This window comes from Dasypus novemcinctus, chromosome 18 (genome assembly GCF_030445035.2).
Source record: "Dasypus novemcinctus isolate mDasNov1 chromosome 18, mDasNov1.1.hap2, whole genome shotgun sequence".
NCBI lineage: Eukaryota > Metazoa > Chordata > Mammalia > Cingulata > Dasypodidae > Dasypus > Dasypus novemcinctus.
This window is the reverse complement of record NC_080690.1, coordinates 39,788,804-39,815,280: the sequence shown is the minus strand read 5'-3', so window position 1 is coordinate 39,815,280 and position 26,477 is coordinate 39,788,804. Positions and strand designations below refer to the sequence as shown.

At 47.7% G+C, this 26,477-nt stretch overlaps 1 long non-coding RNA gene across 1 annotated transcript; it reads left to right on the top strand.

Moving 5' to 3' along the window:
• The first annotated feature begins 9,156 nt into the window (after window positions 1-9,156).
• On the top strand, window positions 9,157-20,730 carry LOC131274249 (uncharacterized). Its single transcript, XR_009181459.2, has 3 exons — window positions 9,157-9,296; window positions 20,076-20,129; window positions 20,671-20,730. It is a non-coding gene; the product is annotated as an uncharacterized lncRNA (long non-coding RNA).
• Window positions 20,731-26,477: the final 5,747 nt, after the last annotated feature.

Below are 26,477 nucleotides of genomic sequence, written 5' to 3'. Positions count from 1 at the left end.
AAAGGTCAAAATCAACTGATTGTTAAAATGAGTACCATGAAGAAGAATAAACAGATGGTTTGAGAATGTGTGACAGATCGTCTTTTCTACAAATGACCACAGCAATATTTCTAGTCCCACATACTCTTGAGTTTTGTGACTCCCCAGAAAGAAGTGGGGTCTCCATCCCCTCACTTGAGCATGGTGGGCTGGTGACTTCTCTGTCCAATAAGAAGGTAGAAGAGATGCCAGGGGATTTTTGAGATGAGGGCATAAAAGCCATCCACTTTCTGCCTTGCTTGCTCTCCTCTTGGGTCTCTTGGCCTTTGAATCCAGCCACCATACTTTGAGGAAGCCCTGGCCCATGGAGACACCCCACACAGGAATGTGGCCAATGGCCCCAGCTCAAGTCTCAGCCTGCAGACAGCAACAGCCCCCAGAGGTGTGAGTGAAGGAGTCTTCCGGGGACCCTAGGCTCTGAATTTTCCTGCTGAGGCCCCATTCATTGTGGAGCAAAGCCACTGCCTTTCCTGGTGTCCCATCTGAGTTCCTGACCCACAGTGTCCATGAACACAATGAGTGGTTGTTTCACACCATTGTTTTTGGGTGATTTGTTACATGGTCTTAGTAATTGGAAGAAAATAGATAAAAGGGGGCTTAACTTTTCCTGCAAAACTGGAAAATATTTCCCTGGGAAAGTAAACTTAAAGCTAAACATGCCAAATGGATCAAGGACCAAACATGAAAGTTAAAACTATAAAAATTCTATGAAAAAATCCTCATGACCTTGGAGTAAATAAAGATTTCTTGGACTGTAAAGCAAAACCTAGACAAGAAAAAAATGATAGTCTCCATTAAAATAAAAATTTTGATTAAAATTAAAATTTGAGAGGTACCATTAAGAAAACTTAAAGCCAAGTCACAGATCGGGAGAAAATATTTAATAAAAATATCTGACAAATTACTTGTATCTGGATATATAAAGAATTCTACAATGCAATAAAACAAAAGACAATTTTTTAAAATGGGCAAATCTGTTAAATCTAGAACACATATTTCACCAAAGAAGATATCCAAATGGCAAATAAACAAATGAAAAGATGCTCAACATCATCAGTCATCAGTAAAATGCAAATTAAAACCACAATGAAGTACCATTGCACACCCCCAGAGGACTAAAATTTTAAAAAGACGTGATAATTCCAAGTGTTGGCAAGGATGTGGAACAACTGGAACTTCCGCACACAGCCGATGGGAATGCAAAATGTTACAACCACTTTGGAAAACACTTCAGCAGTTTTTTATAAAGCTAAGCATGTGCTTACCATGAGTCAGTCATTCCACTTCTAGTTACTTACCCAAGAAAAATTATGACATATGTCTACACAAAGGCTTGTACATGGATGTTCATAGCAGTTTTATTCATAATAGCCCCAACTGCAATCAGTCCAAATGCCCTCAATAGGTGAATAAACATATATAATTTGTCCATGTAATGGACTTCTACTCAGCAATGAGAAGGAACACACTCCCAATATATGTAACAACATTGACGAGTCTCAAAGACATGATAGAAGCAGCTAGACACAAAAGAGTACATACTGCTTGATTCCTTTTGGATGAAATTCTAGGGCAGCTGAAATTGATCCAGAATGACAGAAAACAGACTAGTGGGGCTGGAGGTAAAGGAAGGGATTGAGTCCAAAGAGACATGAGGGACGTTTCTAGGGTGATGGAATTGCTCTATATCTCGATTGTGGTAATGGTTAACATGGGTGTAAAATTGGTCAAAACTCATCAAACTGTACATTCGAATGGGTGCATTACATTGTAGGCAAATCATTCCTCACTAAAGGAGATTAAGAAAAAAGATGACTAAGTTAATCCAAGCAGTAAGCGGAAGACCTGGGTTTTGTAACCAAAATGCGGTCAGCATGTCCTGGGTCTCCAGTGGTGACTTTAAGGGTGCCCCACCCTGATTTCTTATAACATCCACCTGCACATGCACCCACACACATGTACCCCCATCAGACCATGGGTTGTGGCAGTTCTTCCAGCTGCCCACTTGCAGAGATGCCTGTCCATACTGGTACCCAACTCCAGAGCATTCATGGAGGGCAGCCTGAGGATACCCTGGACCCAGAGGAAGGGGAAGAAGGCCACTTGTGGCAGACAGCAGGAGGCTGGGCCAGGAATAACTCATGCTTCCAGCTGGTCGGAACTGGAGAGGAGAGAGACTGATTTTCCATTTACAGTAATGTTATAAATTTGCCTATTTCAACAAATGAATTTAAAGTTTTATTTATTTGGGGAAATAAGTTTCTTTAAAGAAAAATGACAATCCAATAGTAATTTAAGAGGTAAAGAAAACAGTGAGGATGGCACACATAAGTTTGGGATCCACTGGTTTCCATCACGATGACCCCAGAACAGGCCAAGAAGAAAGGACCAGTCTCTAGGAGTTTCTTCAATGGTATCTGATATAATAGGATTTCCAGCTCCTTCAAGTGGTTTCCTGGGCAATGAGCTGAACCAGTGCTCAAGAAATTGCCTTTTTTCCACATAAAAGATCTGGAAGATGTCTTTGGATCCTGGAAGATTTTCTGGGAATTAAGAACTATTACTTAATAGATGCATGGTTTCCCATCTCCTCCTCTCACCTCCGGCCCCCCACCCTTTATCATTTCTGTATTATGCCGCTTCTTTCTAGCTCTAGGTGGATGTATGTGTGTTGTTGCACATTTTTCTGGGAACTTGTTCCTGAACTGTAGTCATAACTCCCAGTAACAATCTGTTCCTGCAGTTCAGAGATCTTTTATAGGTCTATTTTAGGCATTTGATTATTGCCTGACTAATAATAGGGACCTGTTTTGTCAAAGAACAGACTAGAGGATTTAGTGTAAATTGTAGCGTATAATTCTCCGTGACTGCCATTGAAAATTCCTAGTTACTGGAATAAGAGAGCTTCTCTCTTAGGTGTGAGTAGCTATTTTTTCATGTATTAATAATTAGACTGTGAGGAAGCAAGTAGAGAAACCCACCAAGAGAGCAAACTTTCTCTCTCTCTAAAAAATAAAATAAAATAAAATAAAAAGAAAAGAAAAGTGAAAAAATTCCTGAAACCCCACTGGGTTCCTTCATACTACCTGGGGTAGAGGAAGTCCAGCCAGAATCTGGGAGGACCCCTGGGTCATTTGGATGCACAGAGTCTGGAGCCCATGGGGTGTGTGGTGGGTGATGGGTGATGATGGGTGACAGGCAGCTGAGGGCTGAGTACGAGGTACTTTCAAGACAATCAGCAGAGAGCCGTAGGTGTGGAGGCCCCCTGAGAGTTACATCTTTTCATGGTCTCTTACATTTCAAGGGCTTCAACACTCCTTCAACTTGTGCCCGCCACGTGCATGAGTGCACATCTGCCCTCAAACACACACACACAGACCTAGAGGCCTTGGGAACGAACCCATTGGATCAAGGTGCCTGGGCCTCTGGGGTCACTTTCTACCCTCTGATGACTAAGGAGCTAGAGTCGGCAAATCCCAGAAAGTTCGTGGAGAAGGAAAACTCTCTGACAGTCACTGCCCAGGATCTCAAAGTACCTGAAAGACTGTCACCATTGCCAAATGACTAGATGATGAGGGGGTGCCAGGAGACAGTGACAGGCCACTGTCGAGACCAGTGCTATATAGAATGATGTTTAGGGTACTTGAAATCCATCTATATGCAAAATTCTCTTCCCCCTGCCTTGCTGGGGAGTCTGATGTTCTGAATGTTTTGGTTTCTGTGGTTTTCTGGGTTACGTGTAGATACTTCTGTACTGGCAACTGCTTGCTTGGATGCTGATAGATAAGAAAAGTCACATCTCAATTTGTTTCTGTTTCTTTCTGGTATAAAGACATAATAGTAAAAATAACAATAATGATCATTATGGCCAGCACTTACAAAGCCCCGAAAATGTACTTGCAAGGCCCTACCATCACGCTAAACACGAGTGATGTTTTATAGATGGAAAGTGAGGTGGGAAGAGTTTGAGTAACACCAGAGTAGGATTCAGGGCCAAGCAGCTGGGTCTCAGCTTCTACTTTCACCCTAGCTCCATGCTGCCTAGCTCACCTTTGGTTTTAAAAGCAGACACAGCATTTTCCATTTCCTCTTCCTGGACAAGGCCAAAACCTGTCCAAAATTCTCAGACCAGTGCCGAGAGTGGTGGGGCAGCAGCGGAATCATCGTTCGGTGTGTTGACAACTTTAAGCAGAAGACGATCCCCCACAGCCCTCTTCCCTGCTGGCGCAGTCTTATATTGCACAAATCCTTTCCCTGACTTCATTTCATCCTAGCTCAGCTGTCCCCAGCAAGGATCCTTGTGAAACTCACTACTGGATTCCCTCAGACGATCTTTATTATCAAACTGTGTATGTCGGGAAACCATGGCAGGCAATACATTTTAAAAAGAGGAGTTGAGTTTTATATTTCAAAATCAGAACACAAAATGTAGGTTGACGTCCTGCCCATTTACTGGTGTTGGGAACTCGGGCCAGTCGCCTAATGGGTCTGGGCCTCAGTGTCTTCTGTAAAATGGGAGTACCATGTCTCCTTTGCTAACTGGATGAGCCTGTCTGTCCAATTCAGGGTGCCCAGGTGGGGTTGGCTGTCCCCATAGGACCCCACAGCCCCCTTGCTTCCCCCAGGGTGCACAGAAGGCCCTCATCTCAGCTGCGGTGGCATCGTTCACTGAAGTGTCAGCCTCCTGCCACTGGGCTGGTTGTTCCTGGAGGGTATGGGCCACTTTTAAGCTTGGACAAGTTTCCCTCCCCTTTTGGAGAAGCCTCTCAGCTGATGGCTATGTGTCCTTTGAGACTTAATTACAACTTTGTGACTCTCCCATTACATTAGTGATGGAAAAACCTAGTCCTATCCCCAAGATCCTTAAGGAGTCTTCTATTTCATCTATTTCTCTCTTGAATCCAAATTTCTGCTGCTTCTGAATTCTTGCTTTCAGTTCTCTATTTTGCACCTTTGCTTACTAGCCTAGGGTTAGCCAGTTTTAGAAACAAACAAATAAAAAACAAGACACTCAGTTAAATTCGAATGTCAGATAAACAAGGAATAATTTGTTAGTACAAGTATATCCCAAAATATTGCATGGCTCTCTGCATTTTATCTAGCAATGCTCTAACTAGCCCATCTTCTCATGATATCACTTCTCTGGGAATTATCCTGTTTCTTCCATTCTTCAAAGTACTTGTAACTCAAGACGGAACCTCCAACAGGCAATACTGAAGGTTTGGGGACACAGAGGGGGGAGTTACATTACAGACAACAGAGCAATCCAACTAAAAAGGGGGGCTATGCCTCCCAGCTCTTAAATGTTCCTTGGCTATTCCCAAGACTGGTAAACTCTCCCCTGCTTTTTGTTAGAAGTGGGCTCCAGATGCCTACCCTGTTACTGGGACCCGTCCTTCCCCCACCCCATGTTCCTTCTCTACAAACTCAAATACCTGCCTCTCTAATAGGTAGTGACTCAGTCTCTGCAGCTCCTGCCCGAACTAAACTTCAAGCCTACCTTGGTGCCAATGAAACCTCGCCACCCAAAGTGCTTTGCAGGGCAAGGGGCCAGTAAGGCTGGGACTCTGTGTTTGAGCATCGCACGGCTGCAGCAGAGCCTTGGAGCTCCCATTTCCCATTGCTGTAGACCACCCCAAGGTCCAGGCAGGGCTGCTTCCACCTGGTTAACATAGCGGCAACCCTCCTAAGACAGCAGACGTGGCTGCAGTCAGATTTGGCTTTATTTCATCTGTTTCGCTTTGAGGATCATTTTATTTCCTTCTACGATGTTTATAACTCTCTAGAGCCCAATGCCAAGGTTTGTTCAATAGATGTTTGGTGAGTGGTGAAGGGAAGCTCTGGAGAGAAAAGAGGTGGAAGGAGCCAGCCCTGGCTGAAGGAGAAAGGTTGGAGGATGGGACTTGAAGAGCCTACCAGGACACCCCTTTCCTCAGTCCTCTTAGAACCTCACTGGAGTCTTGAAAGCAGAGCTGGATAGGGCTGACGGGCTTCAGTATAGACCCCCAATCCAGTCCTGACAGCTCTCATTTTGTGGATGGGGAAATGGAGGCCAGTGAGAGGACACACCCAGATGGTACATCCAGTAGATGCAAGAACCCACATCTCCCGATGGTCCCAGCTCCTAGTTTCTCAAGCAGCAAGCTCGACTTGAGGCCTGCGGGAATGTGGCCTCGCTTTGGAGAGTGGCAGACACTGACAGCACCCGCTAATACCCCTCAGGCTGTTACTGACCCAGCACCCACTGGCCTGCATCTGTGCCTTTTCCTGAAAACTTTCTCTGGCTGCTTGAGACTGCACTGGTGGAAGGGCCAGGAAATGACCAGCTCTCTGGGAACAGCCCTCTATCAGTAGCTGATGGGATTGGAGTATAAATACCCCAGATCTCTCACCCTTCAGGAGGAATAACTGAGATACATGTTCTACACTGCCTCCCAAAGTTCCCCAGAAGGATTAAACTCTGGTTTCCCACAGCTCACTAACGCACGCTTTATTGGTTTTTGTGCCTTCAGGCCTAACTTCCCCACTCCCTTACAGTCTGCCTGGCATCCTCGCCCAAAGAAACTGCTTACATTTAAACCCGTATCTCAGGGTCAGGTTCTGGGGGAACCCGAAATAAGACAGAGTGAACTGTCACGTTTTCCCTTTGCAATACTGAATATTTGCTCTTCCTACCCATTTTTTGCTCTACACCCCTGTGCCTTCCTCTTCATCTCTCCCTCCTTTCTTTCCTTCAACAAATGTTTATTGCAAAACTCCTAAGGACCAGGACCAGAGCTGAGGCTGGGGCTACAGCCGCAAAGGCCTACGGTCCCTGCCTGTGCAGGGGAAGTGACAGCAGGTTTGTGACTGAATAGCACGGAAGAGACAGCACCCTAGTGCCTCAGGGCTTGCTGCTTGCAAGACACAGGGCAATGGAAGTCCTTCCCACCCAGAGACAAACTGCAGCCTCCTGCACAAGACAGGGTTTACTTTGGCCCCCATTTCCTACAGTCTTTAGCCCAAGTCTCTGATAATGGCAGCTCCCTCCTTGCCCCCAACCCTTATGGCTAATGAGTTTCCCCACCAGGGCCTTAGCTTAGGGACAAGGGCAATTCAGAAAAGCTATTTTGATGCAAGGAGTCTGGGGTCATGGGATGGGGATCCTGCCTACCTCACAGAGGGATGGCATCATTTCAGAAAAATGTGAAGGAAGGCAATTGACGTGGAAACATTTCTTTTCTTCAAGGGAGAAAATTAATGTTTGCTGAATACCTTGTATGTACTGTATTCGAAGTTGTGAAGTGGCAATGAGTAGATCACATCCAGCTAGGAGGTGTGTTTTCTCAGAACTTTTCAGTGCTTAAACATATTGGAGCCAACATTTAAATTTTGAGAAATTCCACATAAAAGTCTCATTTTCCAGCCTCTTGGAAAATTGGAATCCCTGGCCACATTGAGACTTCATTCCCACCTAGCAACAGTTAGAGGTCAGCCTTTAGAGAGGCCATGTGCTCTTCACTTGACCACACTCCCCGCTATTCCTTTAGTATTCCTAATACTTCTGTCCCAAACAGACTCTGGGTACTTACTTCTCATAGCCACTTTTGAGATGGATATTTTATGGTTACCTTACAGATGGGAAAACTGAGGCTCAAGAAGGTGAGTAGCTAGCACAAAAAGGAAGTAGCAGAGCTGGGGTTAGAAACCAGGTTTTCTTCAACTCAAAGCAAGATGTCCTCTGAAGGTTAGGACCTGATGAGCTACAGGATGTTTTTGAGCTCCCCGGCCTCCCACAGCTGTGTGTAATTATCACTTAAGGCCTGGCTTAGAGGCCACCTCCTCCAGGAAGCCTGCTCTGATGACTTTGCATGAACGGCCCACTCCCCAGCCCTCTGATTGGCACCTCACAGGGCCCAATGCACCCCCGACTGTGCCTCCCATTGGTCGCCTGATATTAGAGATGAGTGACAAGCATCTGTCCCCTTGAAGGCAAGGCCAGCTCTCAGACAGTCCAGTATAGCTACGGTTAGATAGATCTGCCTGCAGAGGCTGGGCAGTGTCCATCAATGAGAGAAATTGGCTGAGGAGAGAATTATATGGGAAGGGGCCTGTTGTGAACAGGGGGGTTCATGCCCCATATACAGGTAGCAGCTGCTACTCAGCCCAGGGTTGCCAAGCCTTCTGATTATTTCAGCAGAAGTCAGAAATCCCAATCATCATGTTTCCAACATTTAAAGGCTGGCCATGAATTCACATTTTTCTAAACACTGCACAGACCAAACAAAATATGTCTGGGCCCATGGCATAGATAGCCATGGTCTGGGGCCCATTTTGAGGCCCTACGTTCAGGCTGGGCTGGTTCTCAGCACCCAGTAGGTCTGCAGAGTGGGAGAAGGTAAAGGAAGTCTGTGCTGGGCAGCCATTGGCCAGCCAGGTCCCCGCCTGCTCTGGAGAAGGCCCTCTTGTCCCTCCCCCCACCTCCACCCCTGCCAAGCCCAGAAAGGGAGCGGAGCTGAGCACTCAGCTTTCCCCACCCACCTCCAGCCTGATTTGTGACACAGCAGACAGCTGTGTTTTCACCCTGGCTCCTCCTTGGAGCTCCTGCCACTTCTCTACAGAGCCAGGGAAGGCAGGAGGCCAAGACCTCCCTTGTAAGGTCCCGTGGTGGGATGCCAGCGCTGAGGCTGCTTGGGCGGAGGCTGCCAGCGGGAGCACTTCCAGCTGGAAAGGTCGGTACCCTCTTCCCTCCAGCTGCTCCCTGCACCACGCCCCCTCTCAGAGCGCCAGGCACTGGACGTCGTGGATTGGGGTTCCTGCAGACAATGTGGGCTTGCGAAGATTTGGTGGCCAAATTTGCTCAGCCAGCCATTCAACAGAGCGTTGCCAAACTGACGAGGGGAAGAAAGATCCAGGGGGTGGGGAGGAGAAGTCTGCTGGCCCCGCTGCCCTGAGCTCCAGGGAAGGGGCTGTTCAGCACAGCGGGACTTCTCGGGCCCTGAGACCTCCTGAGGGCAGGCGCTTGGCTTGGCTAAGCCCCAGGAGGTGAGATGCCAGGTGGTTTCCCATGCATGAAATGCTTGTCCTCAGGGTTCCCTGTTCTAACTCGCTAGGATTCTGTGACGCGGCATCCTATGTAAGAAGTCGGAGTGTCCCAGAGAGGGGGCGAGCCTGGGAATTCCTGCCTCTCCACTCCAGCCATGTCTAAGAAAGCACAGCCTCTTCCTCCATAGAAGGGAGCCTGCGAAGAGCACTTTGCCCTGGCTTGGGTACAGAAGGTAGGTGCAGGAAGAGAGGGGCCTGGCCAGCCCCTGAGCAATGCTGCAGGGAAGATGGGGCAGCAGGCAGTTGACAGTAGGAGTCAAATGCCTGGATTTGAATCTCTAGTGGTTCTATAACTAGATTCTGTGACCTTGGGCAAGTCCTTGAACTGCTCTATGCTCCCATTTCCAGTCCTGTAAATGGGGGATAATGAAGCCACAGAGAATGGGTAGAGTCAATTCATGTCAAGAACTTAACACAGTGCCACACACACTAAATAAATGGTGGCTGTTACTATCAAAACATAACCAGAAGTCAGCTTTGGAAGGCTCATTTGGCTGTGTGCATTTCAAAAGTTATCAAAAAGTCAGACCTTTTTACTCAACTGATAACTACACTGGGCCAAGAATCTGTGCAAAGGAAAAGATGCTAAACTCAAACATGCTTTATTTACAAAGATGCTGATCACCGCATCATTTATGGCAGCAAAAAGCTGAAATGTCCAACCATGAGGGGATGGTTATTCTTAAAAGTAATAATATATTTTCCCACTTAATTGAATGCCTTCCATGTGCCACACACTAAAACTCAAATTTTCTCATCTAATCCTCATAACCATGTGTTTTAATTTCCCAGCTACTAAAACAAACACCATGCAATGAGTTGGCCTAACAACAAGGAATTTATTGGCTCAAGGTTTCAGAGGCTACAAGGCTTGCTTTCTCTGGAGATTGGTATCTTCTGGCTGGTCAGCAATCTTTGGGGTTCCTTAACTTTTCTGTCACGTGGCAATGCACCTGCTGGCGTCTTCTCCTTTCTCTTTTTCGTCCCATTGACTTCCAGCTTCTGGCTATCCCCCATGGCTTCTCTCTCCATCTGACTTTCACTCTGCCGGTAAAGGTCTCCAGTAATTCAGATTAAAGCCCAGCCTGACTCAGTTGGACCACATCTTAAGTGAAGTACCATCTTGAGGAGCTCTTACTTACAGTGGGTCCACACCTACCAGAATGTGGACCAAGACCAAGAACATGTCTAAACTGTACACAATTCAATCCAGCACACTGTGGTACTGTCCCCATTTAGAAGGTGGGGATACTGAGGACAGAAGGGGCCCAGCTGGGTGAGGAGTCATGGGCTGCATCATGATCCAATCACAAGGCACAGATGAGTAGCTGGTGGTAGTGGTTGAGGGTGGAAGAAGCTAGAGAGTGGTAATCCACCCCAAGAACATTTTCCCCAAGAATTTTCTTTTAATGGTTGCTAAGACTGTGATGGAAAACAGGGCACAGGACAAAACTCAAACTTCAGGGATCAGAGCTGAGGCTTGGAGAGAGGAAGCATCTGCTTAATATGTTTGCCCTCCTGATGGTTCATATGAACAGACTCTAACCAAGGGACTTCTGATGGAGGCATGAGCAGGTTAAGGGAACCTGCAAGGGCTGTGCTCAGGCCCCCAGAGATTTACCACAGCATGAAGCTGTTACCAACCCTAGAGGAAGAGAAAAAATAGTGTTTCTGGAGCCCAGTGAGATCAAGGATTAGAGGAGAGACCATTTGGTGGGAGATGTCATCCTGAAGGGATGTTGCTGGGTTTCTCTTAACAGAGATGCAACAATAAAACATGGAGGGACCAGAGAAGAAACATCCCAACTACTCTCTACTCCCTCATTTCATGCTGGTACCTCCTGTTGGCCAGACTTAGCCAGAAGTCAGAGGGCAGGGAAGTCTGGGTAATGTAGACCTTAAGGGTTAGCCTCCTGGGACAGAGAGCAGAGCAGAAAACAGACCCCAGAGGAGAACAAGTAATCAGCCGGGGGTAACACCAGGGCTACATTTTTGGAGAATAAAGGAGATAACCAGATTGCTAGCTATGAAAGGTTAAAAACCACAAAATGAGGGATTAATAGTGAGCTTGTAGAATGGAATTATACTATCATATAGTTCTCTACATTCAGTCAACTTGGAACCTGTGCTGGGCTAGGGCTACTCATTGGGGACAGATACTTTAAAAAGTTCTTGCCATGAGAGGTTCATGGTCTAGTTGGAGAGGATGAAATAAATAAATAAATAAATTGCAGTGTGAATGATAAGGGCACTGAAAGCAGAGTAGGCTTATGTGCTAATGAACATCAAGTGTTCATGAAAGTGGTTCCGCAATAAATTAAAGAATTACCATATAACCCAACAATTCCACTCCTAAGTAGATATCCTGAAGAACTGAAACCAGGTATTCAAACAAAAACTTCTTCACAAATGTTCATAGCAGCACTATTTGCAATGGCCAAGAGAAGGAAACAACCCAAGTGTCCATAACTGATGAATGAATAAACCAAAATGGTATATTCATACAATGGAATATTATTCAGCCATAAAAAGCATGGTTGAAACCATTATGCTAAAAGAAGCCAAACACAAAAAGTCACATATTATATGATCATATGAAAGTTCTGGAATAGGCAAAATCATCAAGGCAGTAATTATATTAGTTGTTTCCAAGGATGGCTGGTAAGAGAGGGGAATGAGGAATGATTACCTAATGGGTGTGAGGTTTCCTTTGGGGGTGATGAGATTGTTCTGGAACTAGATAGTGGCAATGTGTGCACGCATGGAAGGTGCTAAATGCCACTAAATTGAACACTGTAAAATGGTTAAAATGGTGAGATTTATATTTTGACCATTAAGAACCAGAAGCAAGGGATGAAAGAGGCAGGCCACACAGCTGGAAGTAGACTGTGCAAAGCTGGTGACCAAGAGACCTGGTTTGGACCCTGACTCCCTGAGACTCCTAGAAAAATCATCCCTTCCCTCTGAATTTCCATTTTCTCATCTGTAAAATGAAGAGTATATTTCCCTGCTAAGGCACTCTCCCAAATGAGGGGGGGATAAATGACAAGGTGAATATTCAACCATTTTGGAGAGTTAAAACTTCATTAGAAGACCGATGCAAATCCCTCTTTCACCCATGTGTTTCATGAAGAACATAAAGGACAAAGGTCCCATGACACCGTTGTCCTTCCTCAGCTCCTAGATTCTTCTTGGGCTCTCCTTAAAACTTGTATCTTCTGCAGATTGAGGATGAATGGGTTTCACTGCCCTTGGGGAACTGGAAGGCCTTGGCTGACTTTCCCTTATGGTCCCAGTGTTATGAATAATAACATATCTCCCTTGATTTTTTTATTAAAAAGCTGGGCCTAGGAAAGAGATGGGGATAGATTATATGGCTTCAAATCTTCTCTAACCCTGAAACTCCAAGTTATGCCATTTTGGGATCCCTAACTTCCCATAAACAACATCAGCAACAATCTGTCCATCTTTCTGCCTAACCATCCAACCACCATCTATCCATCAACCCACCATCTACACATTCATCCATTTCTCATTCATCTATCCATTCATCTGCCCCTTATCTATCCATCATCCCTCCATTCATCATCTATCCACCTCCATCTATCCATTTATCCAGTTAGGCATCAATGTGTACCTACACCTGCAAAGTCCTGTGCCATGCTCCAAGAGTAGAGCAAGGGCAAGAGTTCTGTCTTCAAAGAGCTTCTCGTCTGGTAGAGGGATTGTGAAAAGCTCAACAAGATTTGAAAGTAAGTAGCAAGCGGGAGAAATGTAATTGAGTAGTGAGTGGTGCAGGCAGGAAAGTTTCAGACAGGAGAGAGACCACTGGAAACTGCTAGGGAATAGGTGGGCTTCCTGGAGAACTGAGATCTGGACACAGCCTTGAAGAAGAGAAGTTTCAACTTGATCCTGAGCCGCTGAGGTCAGGAGCTTCTCACATCCTGTGGTTCCTAGCTCTTCAGCCAGCCACTCTGGGCTGCCCTACCCCAACCCTGCAGACACCTTTTGAGCTCTCTTTGGAAACAAGGAATGGGAAATGGAGGTTAGATGGTACAAAACAAGAATCCAGCTCACATCACTTCATCATTAGTGCTTACAAAATAATAGTTGTTCTCTTGAAAAGTACCAACCTGAAGGCACTCTCAAGGGGTAACCCCTCACGATGAGGGCTCACCCCCTCTCTGCCTGGCAAATGCACTTTCTGCTTTCCTGGCTCAGCCATAAATAACTCGGCCACCTCTAATTTGGCCTCCAATACCCTGACCAGCCGTGATTTATTCACAGACCAAAACAGGCATCTCTAATTTGCTAACCAATCGCTGCAATTCTGGCCTCACCAACCAATAATTCTGCCATCTCTAATTTGCCAATAAATAATTCTGCAGGCTCAAATTTACTAACCAATAATGTGACCAATTTGCTGACCAATGGTTGTGTCACGGCATAATGGTGCCCCTAGCTGATGGTAATTTGCTAAGCAATATTCGGACCTTTCCCCCTTCAGCAATAAAGAACCTTAGTGATCTTTGAATTCTGAATCCATTACTTTGCTTAGAAGGATGCTGCAGGCTGCTGGATTGCAGAAGGCCCTTCCCCAAAGCCCATGTTTGCTTACCTATCCATTCTCTCTCGAGCTCCTGGAATCACAGTTAGTATCTCGGAATGTGAGAGATGTTCCAGCTCATTTTACAGATGGAGGTAATGAGACCCAGAGAGGAAGGGTGGCTTCTCCAGGGTCACACAGCATGGTTCCAGCAAAGCTGGGACTGGAACACAGGTCTCTGGACTGCCAAGCAGTGCCCAAGCCCTGGGAAGCTGATGACTCCTCAGGATATTTGCACCAAGGAGCAGATTAAGGCTGGGCAGGCTGCCATTTGACCTTGGTTTGGGCTTCTGATCGTGCTAATTCCAGCAGCTAGGGAATCTGAGTGCAGGGCAGGAAGGAGGAATAGCTGTACCACATAGAGGCCTTGGTCCAATTTCAGCCCCAGGAAATGCTCACTCTCTGGGCAGAAACCAACAGCCAAATCTCACATTCCCTTAAAGAAGCTGGCACCCACATTTCCCAGAAGGAGTAAGAACAAGAGTACAGCAAAGTAAAGCAGAAGCCCCTCTCTGGCCCCCAGCAGGTCCTGGGTATCAGACTCAAGGGAGACATTCCTTGAGGGCAGATCAGTAGATTCTAGAAAGGACAATGAAGTAAGTATATTAATTGCATGTATCCAATGCGCGATGGCCCTGTAAGAGAAGCCTTAGAACAGAAAGACGTAGCTATATCTAGATGAAGTGTCCTCTTGGCTCCCTCCCAAGGTCAGTGGTGATTCTAAGCTGAGCCTGTCTAAATCTTTGTGCAGCCAAGAAAGACAGTAATGAGTCTGGCCACCCCAGCACCTTCATCTGAAAAGGTCTGCTTGGCTCATTTTTTATGCCCATGGCTCTTTTCAGGAATTAAAGCAAATTCAAACTAATAGCAGGGAAGCGGTTTTGGCTCAACTGACAGAGCAGCCGCCTACCACATGGGAGGTCCAGGGTTCAAACCCAGGACCTCCTGGCCCATGTGGTGAGCTGGCCCATGCACAGTGCTGATGTGCACAAGGAGTGCCCTGCCACGCAGGGATGTCCCCCATTTAGGGGAGTTCCATGTGCAAGGAGTGTGCCCCACAAGAGCTGCCCCACGTGAAAAAAAACACAGCCTACCCAGGAATGGTGCTGCACACACGAGAGCTGATGCAGCAAGATGATGCAACAGCAAGAGACACAGATTCCTGGTGCCACTGACGAGAATGCAAAGCTGACACAGAAGAACACACACAGCAAATGGACACAGAGAGCAGACAAGGGGGTGGGGGGAGAGAGGGTGAGAAATAAAACAAAACGACAACAACAACAAAAAACTAATAGCGCTCTTAGAAGTTGAAGGAGAATTCCTGGAGATGTTAGGATCTGCCTGGAGCCCTCCCTGAGTGTCATCAAACCAGTCGGATGTGATTTCATCTCAAGGGGAAGAAGGCTGATGAGGAGACAGTGCACCTCTGGTCTAGGTTAAGAGTAGAGATTCCTCCCCCTTAGAGGTCCCAGGATCACTTTCCACCCAAAGCTGAGACAAACCTGGGCCAGTGAGGGGATACACCCAGGTGGAAACAAGAGAGAGAAAAATGGTGGCAGAGAGAGGAGAGAAGACAGAGGCTCAGGGTCAATGTGGAATCTCCTGGTTATTGAGGAGAGTCCCAGGATTGCATTGAATCTCCCTGGACTTAAGAATCTGCCCCCTCTCCATCTCTTTAATGGCCAGAACAGAAGGAAATGGACAAACTGGAGTGGCCAGGCACAGGTTAGTCTCAAGGGAGACATCCCTTGAGGGCAGATCAGTAGACTTTAGAAAGAATGATGCAGTAAGTATATCAATTGTGTGTATCCAATTCCTGCCCCCCTGGGGTGGACTTTGAAAACTGAAGAGCTGATTTGGATTTTGTCCTGAACAGGTGACGGATCTCAGCTCAGATATCAACTCCTCCAAGCAGAGTGGGTAGGGTGCCCACTCTGTTTCTTCCGATGGTGGCATTTGTGGCCCTTCCAAGCTCTGTGGCATTTGTTAACTCATTTCCCATGGTGCCGTGAGCTCCTTGAGGGCAGGGCTTGCTCCTTGCCCTGTGGATCATTGCATCTCAAGGACCGAGCACATGCCAGAGCTCAGTGAGCCTATGTTGACTGGTTGAATGGCAAATGATCCTGCCAAGCTTAGAACTCAGATCTCTCTTTAGGGTGTTCTCTCAAATTGGGTTCACCCAAAAGTAGAGCCTGAGACAAAGACTTCATGTTCAAGTGGTTTATTAAGGAAGTGGTGCCAGTGAGCTGGCAGGCAGGATAGAAGGCAGGAAGCAGGGAAGGCAGGAAGGCTGATGTGAGGATGTTCTATGGTGTTGGCTGCAGATGTGGAGGAGTGAGCTTGAGCCCCAGGGACCTTGGAGAAGCCTTACGCATGCATGTCAGAACAGTCCACCCACCTAGAGAATAAAAGGGGGAGGCAATGACCCATCATTGTCCATTCCCTTTGGTCAAGGGTGGCTGCACAGGCATTAACTTCCAGATTCCATATGCATGAGCAGTGAGCATCCCACCTGGGTTGTCATCAGAGCTGTGGCAGAAAGTGAGCCCAACAGGGTGGAGACCAAGGTGAAGTCTTATCAGGTTGCACCTGTGTGAGGCTATTCCAGCCTGCAGGGCACTGGCTGCTGCAGGCTGGTGTGAACTGGGTGCTGATAACATGTCCCACCTTGCAGGCATGAAGAGCATATCTGGGGCCAGCACCCAGGCCAGAACTCCACCCCACCTTCACTTCTCAGGAACACGCTCAGCCCCTTGAGACCTCCTCCATCTCCCCTGTTCACCTCTGGCCCACCTGCCCCTGCTGTCAATCTCTGAGTCCTTGGGCACATGAACTGTCTGAGTCAACCTCATTCAGGGCAGCCAATGGAGAAATATGGGAGTTCAGGGTTCTGAGAACAGAGTCCAGGTCACTTGCTCATTTGGGTATATGTGCAGCCTGTTGGCGCACACATGGGAGAGCAAGACTCTCTCCAGTGCCCACACTCCTGTGGGTCCAACATTCTAACCATCCTTATCCAGCACAACTTCTTTGCCTTAGAAGAAAGAGGGACTGGGCTTACAACTCCAGGAGGAGCCATTCACATCATAGTCTAAGTTAGTGGTTCTCAAAGTGGGATCCTGGACTAGCAGTATCATGTCATCTGATAACTTATTAGACATGTAGATTCTCCTGCCCCACCCCACCACTGAATCATACACTCTTGGGGTAGGGACAGCAGTCTGGGGCTTAAGAAGCCCTCCCAGTGATTCCATCCACTGGCCTAAATGAACGGTATCCCGTAATTACGCAATGTGTTTGTAGCCCAGTGGTGGGAGCCCTTGGGTTTGCCCTCCTGATTGGAGTGAAAGCCTCTTTCCAGCAGAAGTGTGGATGGACATGCTGAGTGTGGTCAGCCCAGCTAGAAAACCACTTTGAAACCCCACCCAGGCCTTAGCCCTGATGAGATTGAAACCCTCAGGTCACCTCTAACTCCCCTGCCCTCGCTGTCCACACTGTCTCCCTGGGGAGAGTAGGTGAGAGTACAACTGTAAGAATAATAGTAATCTATTCATAAGAAAAGATGTCACTTTTATTGGACACACAATATGTGTGAAACACTTTATTTCATTTTATTCTCACAAAAACAACCCTATGATACAGGTCCCACGTCTAGCAGCACCTAGTGGCTGGATTTAACCTCAGCACATCTGGTTCCAAGTGACTATTCTCACAAACTCTGCTTCCTCCAATTCCAGAAGTTGGTACTCACTCTGTGTGTGTGTGTTCAAACATATACATGTATATATATATTTTTTTTAATTAGGGGAAAAAGATTGCAAGGTTGAAATTAGCTTCAACAATAGGAGGGATCTAAACCTGTAAAGTGAAGAGACCTGGTTTCCTGCCCACTATTCACGTCTGTTTCCATAGAATGATGAGAAGCCCCAAGGTATCATGGGCATAGACCTGGTAGAAAGGAAGGCAGTGGGATCAAAAGCAGGAGCAAAGAAAAGGCCAAGGGGCAGAGTGCCTGACTAGGAGTAGAAGGAGCTGCAGGGAGAGGGACTGGAACAGGGATAGGGAAGTTTAGAAACCAGCTCCAAGGCAAAAACCAGGAACCATAAGGGCCCATGCCACAAGTACCACAAGGGGGATGATGGCGGGCAGGGCTGTGTAGTGGGGAGCAGTGGAGACTGCGACCAACTGCAGAGCGCATGCCTTGTCTGAAAGGGAGATGATCCCCAGCTGCTCACCAAACCGTTGCCATGAGGGAATGTGGGCAATGCCAGAGCTTTCCATTTCTAAAGAGAAGGTGGAAATAGGATTTTTGTGCAAAGTGTCCTGCTTTTTTAAGTTTTCTCAATGAATTTTTAAAAACATTATGCAGGCCAGACAAAACACACCCAAGGGCCATCTTCAGCTCTCGGGCAGTGGGTTCATGATGACTGAGGAGAGAAACAGGTCTGTGAAGGCTGTAATTCAGACGTTAGAGAACCCGGTCCTCCAGGTCTGGGAATGGCGCAATTCTAGCCCAGCAGGAGACCTCAGCCTCCTAACACACTGTGTAATTTATTATGTGGCTGTTTTGGGATTATCAGCACCTCCCGGCCTCAACTCTACTGTCAGCTCCACTGGATGGACCTTTTTTCTCCTCTGTTCCCTGATGTATTCTAAGCACCTAGTAAAATGCCCGACACATAGTAAGTTCCCAATAAATATCTGTTGATTGGACAAATGACAGAAAAGAGCCAGTTTGGCCTTCTTTCTAGCAGCCTGGCCAGGCAAGTTATTTGCTGCCAAGCGAGCCTACTCAGCCCTACCCAGGGGAATTTCAGAAACTCAGAATAAATGGGCCATGCAACTTTGCGTTTCCACCCTTTTCCTCTTCCAAGGGGGGTTGTGGCTGGCAGGACGGGGCGCAGGGGCTCCCGAGGGCCCCAAATCATGGGCTGAGGGTGAACAAAGCCCATCTGACAGAGGTTAAGGAGGAGAGAGACAGACAGCCAAGCAGAGGAGGGAAAGAAAGAAAAATTGTCCCATGCCAACAACGGTCAAAATGCGTTATTAGGGTGTCCAGGAAATTATAGCTTATGTCCATTAGTTCTTTCAGGGTTAATATTGATGCAGATATTATTTCTATCCACGGCCCCATTTATTTGAAATATTATGACTGGGAGTAGCTGCTGCCGTGAATCAAATCAATTGATGGAGTAGTTAGCCGGGCCGCCAGGGCAGCCCGCCCACCCCTCCCCCGGCCGCGAGCATGAAATATTATGGAGATGGTTCCTTCAAGTGAGCACTTTATCATCATTTGTCTGCAGGCCCCCGCTAGGACCCGCTTGCCCGGCTTCCCGTTGGGCGCGAGGAGCTGTCATAACTCAATCAGGCGGCTAAAGCGGGCCCAGCACTGCCAGCTCCCAGCCCCCGGCCGGGTGGCCACTGACAGCGGGACCCCAGGCCCTGCTGCCGGCCACGTGCAGGGGAGAGGTCGCTCTGGAGGTGGAAATGGGAGGCCTGTTTCCTTGAACCACTTACCATTCTCCAAATGCAATCTGTCATTTCCCACCAGCAAGCCTCATTTCCCAGTCTGGAATCCCATCTTCCCCAGCTCTCTTTGTCAAGGTGCTGCACATTCTGAAAACGGGATCTGAGACACGAATCCCTGGCCTGGCGCAGGGAAAGGTCACATCTGTTTCTTCTTTCCTACAACCTTCAGGGGTAGCATCATTTAGCCATCACCAATAATAATAATTATTATTATTATCATTAATATTGTTTTGAGTACCTTCTAGGCTTCAGACACTTTATGCCAGGAGTCAGCAAACTTTTTCTGGAAAGGACCAGATGGTAAATATTTTAGACTACATGGGCCACACCTTCTCTGTTGCAACTGTACAACTCTGCTGAGTGCAGAAGCAGCCCCTTAAGATGGGAGGGGGTGGATTTGGCCCTCTGGCTGTAGGCTGCTTATCCCTGTTCTCTGCTCTTTTCTCATTTAATCTTCTTTACAGGTCTGGGCTCAAATGTAAATGCTCACTGAGGCCTTTCTCGTTTAAAATTAAACCAACTCTGGGCCTTCCCTGGCCCACTTTCTTGCTTTTGTTCCCCCTCCATTATTACCACCAATAGACTTTACATATTTTAAAATATATTCTCGCCTCATCGTTTTGTTTATTCTAAGCCCTCCAGCCCCCAATTTCTCCCCCCTAGAGCATCAGCTCCAGGAGGACAGGAACTCTCTTAGTTTTGTTCACTGCTTGTGTCTCCAGGGCCCAGTGCAGGGCTCAGGGACTTAATAGGTGCTTTCTGAGTGGAGGGACTGTCCTATGAGGTAAGTGCTACTAATAACCCCATTTTTCAGATGTGGAAACTGAGGGTCAGAAAGATTCAGGAACTGTCCAAGGCCACACAGCTGGTAAGCAAGTGCTCTTTTTTTTTTTTTTTAAAGATTTATTTATTTATTTCTCTCTCATTTCCGCCCCCCCACCCCGACCCCGGTTGTCTGTTCTCTGTGTCTATTGGCTACGTGTTCTTCTCTGTCCGCTTCTGTTGTTGTCAGTGGCACAGGAATCTGTGTTTGTTTTTTTGTTGCGTCATCTTGTTGTGTCAGCTCTCCATGTGGGTGGCACCATTCCTGGGCAGGCTGTACTTTCTTTCATGCTGGGCGGCTCTCCTCATGGGGCGCACTCCTTGCGCGGAGCTCCCCTACGGGCGTGGCACTCCTTTGCGAGCATCAGCACTGCGCATGGGCCAGCTCCACACGGGTCAAGGAGGCCCGGGGTTTGAACCGCAGACCTCCCATGTGGTAGACGGACGCCCTAACCACTGGGCCAAGTCTGCTTCCCAAGCGAGTGCTCTTGAGCTCATGCTTGAGTCTTCGCTGAGATTTTATTTTATTTTTTTAGTGGATTAAGTGATTAAATCCTTTTCATCATGTTGTTATTCTCCTTGCACAGGTGAAGAAGCTGGTTCAGAGACGTAACTCAGCCCCGAGGTGAGGTTGTGGTGGAGTCAGGATTTGAACCCTGCTCATCAGGATCCATTTTCTTTCCGCCCTGTCTTTCTTGTGCTGGGCTGGGAGGGGGAGAGAAGAACTGTGCTCAGGCTTCCCTGGCCTCTGGCTCCTGTGTGACTGGGATGGAACCACTGTCTCCATTGTGGCATCTGGAGGGACCCCAAGGGCTCTGTGCTGCACTCGGGAAGGGTTTCCCCTCAGACCCCTGAGCTCATACCCCAGAACGGGGCTTCTTACTTGAACCCCCATACCAGGAGCTTCCCATCACCCAGCTTCCGCCCACTGTGCTCTCTCACCAGGACGGCCTTTACCCCGATTCTTGTTCAGATTCTTTGCATCCTTGAACAACCAAAAAGACAGCTTTGTAGCAGGTGCTATCCTGGAGCTGCCCTTTGGTGATAAAAAGTAGAGCTTAGAAACTTCCACCTCTAGGCTGTGTGCCACCCTAGGATGAGAAAAAGGGAAGAGCAGAAAACCATTGGGGGCGAGCGCCCTCATTTCTGTCCTGCCACACCACCGCCTGGGAAGCCCGGGTACCCAAGGACATGCGACCGCCTCTAGCCACCTATGCAACCCGAAGACAACCGAGTTGGAAGTTCCTTGCAGATAAACCAACATTCGACTGATAAAACGCTGAGAACCCGAGACACCCTCAAGTTCAACTCTTTATTTAACCGAGAGGGAATCCAAGGTGCAGAGAAGGCAACTAGCATGACCACTGTCCCCCTGCTTGGGGTAGAACCTACTCAAAGAGCCTCTAGGCCAAGGCTTCACCCCACCAGGAGGGACAGGGTCCTCCTTCCCCACTTCCAAGCCTCCCACTCAGGTGGAAAGGAGAGATCACACGTGTTCTCCTCACTAAAGGTGGGTGGGTGGGGAATGAGGAATCAAAAATTCAGTGTGAAAATACAGACATCTAACCACCGAGCCAATTTTCCATCACACTTAGCAAGTCCATTTGATGTGATAGTTTGCTAATAAAACATGAGCATTACGGTAACATAATATTTTAAGTATCCATTAACTAATACGTAAATATAATGGAACCTTATGGAAATATACTTAAGCTGTCACCAACACCCCTAATGTACTATGCATGATTTCCAAGGCTATTTATAGCTCCTTGGGTTCTCGCTCGCCAGTGGCTTCATTGGCTCAATCAAAGGAGGATCCTGTTTTTGCCCCCTGCCCCTGTCTCGATACACCTGGCCCCTTGGCCACTCTCCCTGTGGTACTGCATGGGCCTAGCCAACATCTATTCACTCCACAGGGCCCGCCAGGGGCCAGGCCAGTGCTGAGCCCAGGGAGAGGGTGGACAGCAGACACAGGCCTGCCCACCCAGAGCTGGTGACCCAGCAGACACACGTGCGAGAGAGACGAGAGCTGGCAAAGAGGAAGGGCAGGGGGGTGGTGAGAGGGCAAAGCAGGGAGGCCTCCCAGAGGAGTGGGAGGATGAGCAGGAGTTTGCTGGGGAAAGCAGGAGTATAGGGAGGGGAAGGGGTAGCATGGCAAGGATTCGGCGGTTCTAAGCCCAGAGGAGGAGAGCAGGGAACGCTCCTTCTGGGACCTGAATGGAGTCAAGACAATGATGCAGAGATTGAGAGGGGTGGTGAGACAAGAGGTGGGATGGGTGAGCAGGGGCCGGGCTGCAGAAGGCCAGATGATGGGGGGACACTCTCCTAAGCAGGGCCAGAATGGGTGCCAGTGCTGAGTGAGGGGCCTTACCTTTCACTCGCAAACCATCCCAGGCTTGGAGGAGGTGGGAAGGGCTGCAGGAGATGCTCCAAACAGTTCTGTCTGAGTTTCTGTCCCACGATGTGTTTAAAGGAATCCCAGTTCCTAGTCTCCCCTCAGTTTATATGACCTTCGACCACCTCTCTCTGGGCCCTGAAGTCCTTGTCTATGAAATCGGAGCTGGGGTAGGGCTGCAAGGGCCGTCTAGGTCCCATCGTCTAGGAGCCCTTTGGTGAGCCCCAGCCCTGCCACCACATGTGGCAACTCCTGATTCTGTTTTCAGCTAATTTTGGTGCTAACTTCCCCTCTAGAGCACACAGCAGGAATCATCTCTGGGGGCATCCCATCTCTGCTTCAGGCAGACTGATGTCCCTTCTGTCTATCTTATGTATTGGGATTTCATAGCTCTCTTCATTTGGCATTCCCCAGAAACAAATCGTGAGAAAGGTATTTGAATGCAAATAGTTTACTTGGGAAGTGCAGGAGAGGGCATGTGTGGCAGGTAAGGCAGCAAATACAGAGGGCATTGTCAACCCAGTTGTCCTCAGTAGGCAACTAGAGCTTAATCCCCCTGCAAGTCTCTGGAAAATTGTGCAGAACACTGCCTTAGAGTTATGCCACCGAAGGGTAGGAGCTTAGATATTGTACGCCAAGCCCTGTAAGCCATGTGCATGGGCAGAATGGTCTTCCCAGGTTTGGAGAAAGATCTCAAGCAAAGTGACTCAGATATTGGCAGATGGAAGTTGAACAAAGCAAGAAGAAACAGTAGGGCCAACAGGTTATGGTCAGAACACAAACAGGACTGTCTGTGATCGCTAAAAAGCAGTGTTTTCAAGTGATTAAATCATCTTATTGGATTCTTGAAAGGGCTATTTAAAGAAGGCAGAGGAGAAATAATTGATAAACCATGCTTGGTAGATGAGACAATTGTGGTTTCAAGAGAAGACTGACTTCCCCCAGCCTCAAATGTTCCCTCTTTTCTTTTTAGCTTAAGTGTTACTTATTTGTTCAAGGTCACAGGTCACCTGTTCCATGGCAATTTTTCCTTTCTCAGCAGGTCATTCACCTGGGATTGGAATTCTGTATTATTATAAGCCATGAATATTTTGGGATTGTTTGTTACTGCAGCATAGCCAGGTTTATCCTACCTGATACAGATCTGTGAAAAGAAAGTTGATTTAAAAACAAAAGCAATTAGGTGAGCAATTTGTAAAGGGCATGTAGATATGGCAAAAAAAGACAGGGGTCTACAAATAACTGGTAAGTGGGGAATAAGCAATGCCTTTCTGCTAATGTGTTGGTATTCTTACAGGGAAGGAGTTTATTTAGAAAGTGGAGGCAAAATTTGGTTTGCTTATGACCATCCAGAGATGGGATGAAGAGGAGAGGCCTCAGTAAACCTTACAAGCCTCTGGGCTTGTGGGTCCAGTGGACCTGACTGCCCTGTGGCCAGCCAGGCTGGGGCCCAGAACGTGGACCATCCAGTCATTGTGGGGGAGAAAGAGGAGCAGCTATCACTGTGGTTCTTGGAACAACATTGTTCAGCTCCCCTGTATCTGTGCACAGAATGGTTCAGAGCCTGGGCTTTGAGGTCAGATAGACTGGCCCTCCCACTTACTAGCTGTGTGGCCTTAGGCAAGTTGCTCAGCTTTTCTGAGCCTCAGTTTTAATATCTATAAAAGCAGACTTCCAACTCCTGGGATCTTGAGAGGATGAAATGAGATTCAGCACGTAAAGTGCTGGGCACATACCATAGTCATTGAATCTAAGACTCCATTCATTGCAGGACACACCTAATGCCAAGGGAAAAACATCTATTAAACTCTGACGCAGCAGCTTGAACAATAGCGTGAGGCCACAGTCGGTCAAAGCAGTCTCTCGCTGCTTTGAAATTTGTTTAATGCATTCCCAGGTATTTGGCAACTTTTCCTGCCTTCAATTCATTGTTTGGCGTGTGATAGACAGTCCTTTTGTATGGAGCTCAGTCATAAAGAGTGACCCAGTTTCATCTCCTTGGGGATCTCTTCCTGTCTTGGATTCTCTCTGGCACTTTGGGTGGCTCTGCAGAAAAGGGTGCGTGCGGTCACTCCAGCGGCAGTCATCTCCCTCGCTGATTCCAGCTGCGTGCCGCCGTGCTTCCCAGCGCCCTCTGTGCACGTGCAGCGCCCCGTTTCATCGCTGAAGCCTAGGCTGATCCGCGTGAGGACGTGGAGAAGGACAATTGCACTTAGCGCAGGTCGTACAACCATGCAGAAAATTCCATCGAAGTGACAACCTTGTGAACAGCTCTGAGCAAGCTCACCCACACCCACGCAATGACAATGACATCACAGCAGCCACTTGGCTGACAGCATGCGAGGCGGCCCAATTTCAGAGATATTTAAAAAAAAAAAAAAGCTGCCTGAAAATGGATGAGACACGTTGAGAAGTCCTTATTTCCGGTTATCTGTTCATAACCAGATATTGGGGGGATTATTGCTCCTCTCACTGCCTTGTGTTTGGGTGTATTGCATAATGTGGCAGGAGTGGGGGCAGGAAACAGGATCCACGAAGTGGTGATGGGAGGACTTGGGGGATTGAAGAGAAGCAGTTTTCAGTTGCAGGGGTGGGAGGGCACCCAGCCTCCTCTTTGCTCTGCCCCTGCCTCCAGAGGAGTGGTAGACTGAGCACCTTCCAATTCACCAGTGTGAATTGAGCACCTCCTGTATACAAGGCACCATGTGACAGAAAGAAGGCAGGAGGCTGCAGGACCAATGGGATGTGAAACTTGTCCTCCAGGGGATCTTGGGGCCAAGGGGAAACGGATACCTACCCAAATAATACCAGTGCCCCGTGAAGAGTACATAGTGCCAACACGAGCAGGATCTCAGGCAAATGTTTGGGGAGTGAGAGAAAGCTTCCTGGAGGAGGGACAGTCTGAGGCAGGCTTTCAAATGGGCAGGATGGTAGTGGGCAATGATAGGGAAGGGGGTGGCTAAGCAGCAGCCGAAGGTAGAGCAGAAGGCAGAGAGGTGGCAGAGCACAGGTTAGTCTTCGTGAAACCAACTCTTTGCAAAAAGCTCTAGAAACTGGTCCAGATCCAGAACCATGACTCAGCTTGGGCTCTGGTTCCTCTCCAAGCTGTGCATGTGTGTGAACACAGAGAAGCACTCTGGGTGTGCTCGCTCACAGGATCCGGCATGCCCACCACACACACATTCACGCACCATGTGGGCACAACCAGGCACATCCAAGTGCACAAGTGTGCACAGGCATGCACAGCCTCTGCACCTGCTCCCCATCGTATCACCTGCACACTCACCTGTCTGCATCCACACAAATGGATCCACAAACCTGTACACACAAACAGGCCTGTGTGTATATGCAGGGGTACACGAGTAGCCCCTACACTTGTGATTCTTGCATTCTTGGTAATTGTTTTGTAAAAATAGGAGCAGTACATCCTCTCCCTCCCACCTGGTATTCTCCTCCCACTCTCCTCACACCCCACTGACTCTGTGCTTCATCATGTGATTTGATTCGGCAATGGGACAGTAGCAAATTTGATGCAACCAGAGACTTGACAAGAGTTTGTGCATTAAGATTTGTTCTTTCTTTGCTGGACTTGGAACTCTCAGACCACCACGTGAACAAGCCCTTCCTGGACTATTGGAGGGTGAGGGACTCTGGAGCCAAGTCATTCCCTGACCTCAAGTCAACTGCACCACTAAATGTGTGAGTGAGGCTACCATAGGTCACCTCATGAACCGGCTCAGAAGAGATCAGCCAAGTTGACCTGTACAAGAGGAACCTCCAAGCCACTCCTCAGAATTATGAGAAATTATAAAGGTTTGTTGTGAACTACTAAGTTTCAGTGTGACTTGTTATGCAGCCCAAGCTAACTGATACAAACAGCCACTCATAGAAACATGCAGACGCAAACGATACAAACACCCATACATTATCTATAGTTATTTTTATACAAATTCTCAGTAAGTACATACACTTTGGTAATCACACCCATGGGCACACATA